At 41.4% G+C, this 8256-nt stretch overlaps 1 pseudogene; it reads left to right on the top strand.

Annotated features, from left to right (window-relative positions):
• The first annotated feature begins 343 nt into the window (after nt 1–343).
• The window catches only part of LOC127674525 (60S ribosomal protein L10-like), an 89100-nt pseudogene continuing 81187 nt past the window's right edge, over nt 344–8256 (top strand).

The raw sequence follows: 8256 nt of genomic DNA, 5'->3' as shown, positions 1-8256 counted from the left end.
GTATTAGAGAATGTGCTATTGCTATGGCAAACTTGACCACATTGTCTTTCAGTAGCTTGCAGAAGGATTTTGGAAAATGAGCTAGAAAAACCACTGAGTACCTGGAGCATAGTAGTCTATTCTCTGAGAGCTCAAAAGATAGTAATGTTAAGAGAGGTGTAAATGATGGAGGCTTAGTGTATAAAAATTTCAGGGGAAAGCGAAGACTCTCTCAAGGTCATTTGGATGATATTTTGAATTAAGACTGTGGATTCTGGCCATCTGGAGATGTGAATTGGCTGTAATTAAGAAGAGATCAGTATCTTTTTTCCCCATGCATGCCACTGAAGACCCTATTGTCATCATGGTCCACCTTTCTACCTGGAGTTATCAGTACTATAAGAACAAGTCATACCCCAAACCTTGCTTTCATCGTGGTTTCCCTGATGCTAAGATCTGAATCTTTGACTTGAGACAGAAAAAAAGGCAAAAGCTGATGAATTTCTGCTTTGGGACCACATGGTGAAAGATGAATCTGAGCAATTCTCTTCCAATGCTTTGAAAGTTGCCTGTATTTGTGCCAACAAGTACATGCTAGAGAGTTATGGCAAGGATGGCTTTCATATTTGAGTGAGGCTGCATCCTATCCATGTCATACAAATCCACAAGTTGTCCTATGCGGAGGCTGATAGGCTCCAGAAATGTATGCATGGTGCCTTTGGGAAGCCCCAAGGTACAGTGACTAGGGTTCACATTGGCTAGGTCATCATTGTTAAGTCTCAAAACCTTGGAACAAATGGCTGAGGTGCCTATTTAACACAGCAAAGTGGACCTGGTCCCAAGGTTCTTCAGCATCCCTTTGTCCCTGCCTGTTACAGGTATGGCTGGTATACTCTACCCTGTACCCTAAACTTCTCCAGACCAGAGGCTGGACCACCCATCTCATCTCCAGCTGCCCTTCCCTATATAATCCATCTATTTTAATTAACTTGCTCTTTGGTGTACCCTGTACCCTCATGGCCTCTTGTTTTCCTAATCTGCTGGTTCTCCCTTCTTTCTCCTTTCTTCACATATCTTGGCCTAAGGCCATGCCCACTCTGGGCTCTTCCAGATGTCTCTGCTTCTGGCTATGCTGTTCCTTTTATCTACAATAAACTTTCTTCTCCAGCATACCTAGGGGCAGTCAATGTCCTTCCTCTTCTTCCTTCCTTCCTTCCTTCCTTCCTTCCTTCCTTCCTTCCTTCCTTCCTTCCTTCCTTCCCTCCTTCCTTCCTTTTTTCTTGTTTTTTTATTATTCAATATAATTTTTTATTTACATTTCAAAGATTTCCCCTTTTCTAGCCCCCCCCCCCCCACTCCCCGAAAGTCCCATAAGCCCCTTTCTCTTCCCCTGTCCTCCCACCCACCCCTTCCCACTTCCCCGTTCTGGTTTTGCCAAATACTGCTTCACTGAGTCTTTCCAGAACAAGGGGCCACTCCTCCTTTCTTCTTGTACCTCATTTGATGTGTGGATTATGTTTTGGGTATTCCAGTTTTCTAGGTTAATATCCACTTATTAGTGAGTGCATACCATGATTCACCTTTTGAGTCTGGGTTACCTCACTTAGTATGATGTTCTCTAGCTCCATCCATTTGCCTAAGAATTTCATGAATTCATTGTTTCTAATGGATGAATAGTACTCCATTGTGTAGATATACCACATTTTTTTGCATCCACTCTTCTGTTGAGGGATACCTGGGTTCTTTCCAGCTTCTGGCAATTATAAATAGGGCTGCTATGAACATAGTAGAGCATGTATCCTTATTACATGGTGGGGAATCCTCTGGGTATATGCCCAGGAGTGGTATAGCAGGATCTTCTGGAAGTGAGGTGCCCAGTTTTCGGAGGAACCGCCAGACTGATTTCCAGATGGAAAAAAGATAGCCTTTTCAACAAATGGTGCTGGTTCAACTGGAGGTCAGCATGCAGAAGAATGCGAATTGATCCATCCTTGTCTCCTTGTACTAAGCTCAACTCCAAATGGATCAAGGACCTCCACAAAAACCAGACACTGAAGCTAATAGAAAAGAAACTGGGGAAGACCCTTGAGGACATTGGTACAGGGAGAAAGTTTCTGAACAGAACACCAATAGCGTATGCTTTAAGATCAAGAATTGACAAATGGGACCTCATAAAATTACAAAGTTTCTGTAAGACAAAGGACACCATCAAGAGGACAAATCGGCAACCAACAAATTGGGAAAAGATCTTCACCAATCCTACATCAGATAGAGGGCTAATATCCAATATATATAAAGAACTCAAGAAGTTAGACTCCAGAAAACCAAACAACCCTATTAAAAAATGGGGTACAGAGTTAAACAAAGAATTCTCACCTGAAGAACTTCGGATGGCGGAGAAGCATCTTAAAAAATGCTCAACTTCATTAGTCATTAGGGAAATGCAAATCAAAACAACCCTGAGATTTCATCTTACACCAGTCAGAATGACTAAGATTAAAAATTCAGGAGACAGCAGGTGTTGAAGAGGGTGTGGAGAAAGAGGAACACTCCTCCACTGCTGGTGGGGTTGCAAATTGGTACAACCTTCCTTCCTTTTATTTTTCATTCATCAGGTGCTGAAACCCAGGAGTGGCAGAAATGATCTCCCTCCTGGGGAACTCATATCCCTGAACCAAGCTGTTGATCTGACTCTCCTCAGGTATTTATGGATCATTTTGTTTCTGCTGGCTTTTGCTTTTCACCAAACTTGATTCTAGAGTCTTCCTCTTCAGCTGCTTCTTCCCCCCACTTTAATCTAACCATCCATATCTCTTTGCCTACTCAGTAAGTGTCCTTTCTCTCTAGTTACTGGAACCTGCTATCTTCTTTGGGACAATCACCATGTAGGCATCTCCCTGCTATGCCCTTTGGGGCCCCGTCATGTGGGCAACTCTTCTTAGCAAGTCACTTGCTCCTCTCCCTCTATTGGAACTCTACCTTTCCCAAAAAGCCGCTCCCGCTCCCAGTGCACCTCTTAAGCTTTTTTCTCCTTTATTTGCTTTAACCACATGTCTCTTTCCTTCTACTTGGTAAGTGCAACTACAGAGCTCCCTACTTTATCTACCTTTACTCTGCAAGCCACACTAGTGTACCAGAAAGCTTTCTCTTACACTACTGGGCCCCTACTAGGTGGAAAGGGATGCTTATCCTCTGTGATTTGGGACATTTCTCTCTGACAAGTCTCTTAGTCTGCTTGGAAATGCCCTAGATTGAAGGTCTTGTTACCATTTGCTCCTTCATGACACCTCTCAGATCCTTCCTAGAACTTCCTCACGTTCTCCTAGCAGCAATCTACTAACTTTCACAGCTTCTCTACACTGTGACCATTTCTTTGTCCTCTTTCCCTCAGCTACCTACCTGGTTTATCTTTCATTGGGTCCTCCCAGGCCCATACATTGCATGTTTCCTTGCCTTCCCCCAGAAGCTGCCTGCTAAGTTCTTAAGTCCTTCTGGGCCTCTGTGACCTGGTCTTTAATGTTTCTCAGCTCCTTCCTGGAAGTACTGCAGCTTCTCTATGCACTTGTAGCTTCTGCAATATTAGAGCCCTCCCCGGGGTAGAATTCCTGCTTGTTCCTCCTTATCCCTTATGGACACACTGTATCTGTTTCTTAGCTGCCTCTTGGAGCTTATTGGAACTCTCCCTATGGCAGAGTTCATTTTGTGGCCCTTCCTTATTTTTTCCACTGGACTCAATTTCTTTCTTAGATTCAGAGATTTTCTGAAAGTCTCACTGTCATACTAAAAATGGCTTGGCTTCAGTATAGCTCTATGGCCAAAGATGGCAAACCGAGTTCTAATTCTCACAGACTGTAACAATTTCTGCTACTGCACCAGCTAATGATTCCAAAGTTTCTTAAACATTCTCCTCCATCATACCTAGGAGTAGTCATATCCTTCCTTTATAGTTCTTTTTTTTTCATTCAATCGTGTCTATCTGCATCATGCTATAGAATAAGGAACATGGGATTGAGGCTCTGCATAGTCAAGTTCCTTGGCTGCCAGAATATCAACATCTCAAGGAAGTGGGGCTTCATCAAGTTTAACACAGATGAAATTGAAGACATGGTTGCTGAGAAGTAGTTCATTTCTGATGGCTGTGGGGTCGAATATATCCCAAGTCATGGTCCCCTGGATAAATTGGTGAGACTTGCACTCCTGAGAGTTTGTGCAGTACTCTCCTGTACCCTACCAAATCATGTTTGGTAATTTCACATCCAGTCTGGGGGTAAAAAGAACAGATAAGCATCATCAAGACAAAAATTTTCTCTTAAGTATTTCCTTGAGGTCAGCACACACACCTGTGTTCCAGAGGGTCCCAAGCTGTTATACAGTGCTGGCAGCCAAACTTGGTAATACATACGAGTTTCCCATGTGGTGCTGGTTTTGGCAGGATGAAAGCTGCAGGATTTAAGGGTCATGGAAAGAAACTAAGACTTGGCATTGTGAGAGGTCAAGAGAGGCTATTAGTGAAGGTACACTCTCAGTTTTAGTAGAAACCCCAGGAATCAAAGGGTCATGGACAGGGACTGAGGCTTGACACCATGTGGCAGAGTTGGAGTCCTAGAAGAGAAGCCAGAAGAGGCCATTGGTAAAAGTGAAGCCTCAGTTGCAGTGGAGATCCCAGCATATTATAGATTCCAGGATGGTGAGATGACCACCAAAAACAGTGGCAGGTATGAAATAGAACCTGCCTTAGCCTGTGAGACAACCTGCATATACTTCAAATGACAGAGCAGAGAAGTAAAGCTATCAAAATTCCTTGGAGCCCTGAAGGTTGTAAGTTCCAGATATTGGACACTGAATTATTTACATTGTTGTATTAGCGAAACTGTGTAGATTCTTAGTTTAAACAGAAAGGGGAAAGATGTAGAGGAATTTTAAACCAGAAACATGGTTGTTCTGGCAAGAGATCACATCCAAAGACCTTGTAGGTTTATGTGATCCAGCTTAAATGCAGACACATCCTTAGTGTACACCTTTAATCCCTCTGGCTGCAATATAGACATGCTCTTAGTACAAACCTTTAATCACAAACAATGAAGGTAAGGTTAGTTTGTAGAAGGAAGCAGCCATGTTTGAAATTGATGTTTAAGTGAGGGACAAAGCAATGAATGAAATATTTAACAGAATGAGTCAGAGATATGACATGCCCCACTCTCATGAGAACAGACAGGAAGGAGAGACTACTTAAGAGCAACATAGGGGAAGCAGTGCAGTTCAGTTGAGTAGCGTTCAGTTCAGTTCTGTGCAGCCAGTGCAGTTCAGTCAGTTGAGTTCAGATAAATTTAGTGCAGTCAGTTGAGAGTCAGTTGGGAGTTGGTGCAGTTCATTGAATGCAATTAAATTCAGTTGAGTTTAGTTCCATTTAGTTTCTGAAGTTTATGAGTTTATGTAGAGGCAGTTGAAGTCAGAGAATAAGAAGGATCCAGAAGATTAGAAAAAATTGCCAGATTTGAGGCAAAGCAGAGAAATATAGTGAGAAGCCAAGAGAAGTCAGATTGAATCAGTCAGCTTAAAGGAGTTTGAGCCAGAACAGCTGAGTTGAACCAGCCATCTAGAGGTTGAAAAAAGATAGAAATGATGATTTTATTCAGCAGTAAGCCTCTGAGATGACAATTACATCTGGTAAAAGTTACTTTTACATACATGGTTTGACTTAGGTTTTGTTTTGATTTTATTGTGGCTATGTCCTGGTCCTACACTCTTGAAGTAAAAAAAGTATCTAACTTGTCTTTTGACTTTACAGTCACCCGCAGATATAAGACTTAGGATATATTTCTCTTTTTTTTTCTTTTTGGTTTTTTTTTGGATTTGGTTTATTTTTTTGAGGCAGGGTTTCTCTGTATAGCCCTGGCTGTCCTGGAACTCACTCTGTAGACCAGGTTGGCCTCGAACTCAGAAATCCGCCTGCCTCTGCCTCCCAGAGTGCTGGGATTACAGGCGTGTGCCACTACTGCCCGGAGTATTTTTTTCTTTTAAAAAATTGTGCAGTTTAATGAATTCAAGGCTATTACCATGCATATCAAGAACTTGCATATTTCCTCTCCCTCAGCCCCAATGCTACCATATAGGAGGACTCAAAGTATCATATCTTTGTAGGGTAGAATTCCACACAGCATGAGGAGCTCATCAACCAGGCATACATTTGGTCAATATTGACTCTTTTGTAAAAGATCCTAAGGACATTGCCAGGACATGTGAAGTTTGAGGCACTAGTCATTAGGGCAGTTGGTGACTTCATCCATGAGACAGGGAAATCAGCTGTTGAAAGCACTGTGCTGGTTTTGTAAACCACCACCACACAGGAGCTTAGGGTTCTTTAGAGTATTTTGGTATAGACACATATAGGCCCTGTGCTTGCTGAATATAAAATTAACTCAAGCAAACAGACAAACAAACAAAAAACAAAAGTCAAAAAGCAGCCCTTCTTTATACAAATGATAAATGGCTGAGAAAGAAAAGAGTGAAACAACACTCTTCACAAAAGCCACAAATAATACACAATACCTTAGTGTGATTCTATCCAAGTGTGTAAAAGACCTGAATGACAAGAACTTCAAGTCTCTGGAAAAAAAATTGAAAAAGGTATCAAAAGTTGGAACAATCTCCCATGCTCATGGATCAGTAGGATTAACATAGTGAAAATCACCATCTTACCAAAAACCATCTACAGATTCAGTGTAATCCCCATCAAAATTCCAACACAATTTATTATAGACCTTGAAACTTCCTATGAAAAACAAACAACAAAAACCTCAGGATAGCTAAAACAATCTCACACAATAAAAGAGCTTCTAGAGGTATCACTGTTCCTTATTTCAAGTTGTATTACAGAGCAATAATGATAAAAAAAAAAAACACATGGTACTGGTGCAGAGACAAGTTGATCAATGGAATAAAATTGAAGACCCAGAAATAAATCCACATACCTTTCAGCACTTGAATTTTGACAGAGAAGCCAAAACCTTACAGTGGAAAAATGAAAGCACTCTCAACAAATTGTGCTTGTCTAACTGGATGTCTGCATGTAGAAGAATGAAAATAGATCCACATTTACCATTCTGTACAAAACTCAAGTCCAAGTGGATCAAAGATCTCAACATAAAACTGGATATACTAAATTTAGTAGAAGAGAAAGTGGGGCATAGCCTCGAATGCAGGAGACAACTTCCTGAACAGAATGTCACCAATTCAGACATTAAGATCACAATAAATGGGACCTCGTGAAACTGAAAAGCTTTTGTAAGGTGAAGGACACCTTCAATAGGACAAAATGACAGCTGACAAAATGGGAAAAATCTTCAACTCTACATCTGACAGAGAACTAATATCCAAAATATATAAAGAACTCAAGAAATGAGATGCCAACAAACCAAATAACCCAGTTAAAAATGGGGTACAGAGGTATACAGAGAATTCTCAACAGGGCAATCTCTAATGGTTGAGGAACACTTAAAGAAATGTTTAACACTCTTAGTCATCAGGGAAATGCAAATCAATACATGTTTCACTCATTAGAATGACTAAGGTCAAACACTCAAATGACAGCATATACTGGGAAAGATGTGGAGCAAGGGGGGCTCTCCTCCATTGCTGCTGAAAGTGTGAACTTGTAGAAGTACTTTGGAAATCATTTTGGTGGTTTCTCAGGAAATTATAAATATTTCTGCCTGAAGGCTCAGCTATACCACTCCTGGTTATATACTCAAAAGATGCTCTATTATACCACAGGGACACTTGCTCAATTATGTTGATAGCAGCTTTATTCATAATAGCCAGAAACTAGAAATACCCCAGAGGCCTCTGAAGTGAAGATGGAATACCACCCAGCTTTTTTTGTTTTTTGTTTTTTTTTTGGGTTTTGGGGTTTTTTTGAGACACAGTTTCTCTGTGTAGCCCTGGCTGTCCTGGGACTCACTTTGTAGACCAGGCTGGCTGGCCTCGAACTCAGAAATCCACTTGCCTCTGCCTCCGAAGTGCTGGGATTAAAGGTGTGCACCACCACCGCCTGGCTACCACCCAGCTATTAAACTGAAGGCCATAATGAAATTTGCAAGCAAATGGATGGAACTAGAAAATATCATCCTGAATGAGGTATCCCAGACCCAGAAAGATATTCATGTGATGTATGCTAAGTGGACATTAGCCATAAATTACAGGACCCAAAGAAGCTAAGTAACAATGAGGGCCCAAGGGAGAATGTTTGAATCTCGCTCGGAAGGGGAAATAACATAG

Source organism: Apodemus sylvaticus, chromosome X, assembly GCF_947179515.1.
Source record: "Apodemus sylvaticus chromosome X, mApoSyl1.1, whole genome shotgun sequence".
In the NCBI taxonomy this organism is placed as follows: Eukaryota; Metazoa; Chordata; class Mammalia; order Rodentia; family Muridae; genus Apodemus; species Apodemus sylvaticus.
This window is presented reverse-complemented; position numbering and strand designations above follow the sequence as displayed.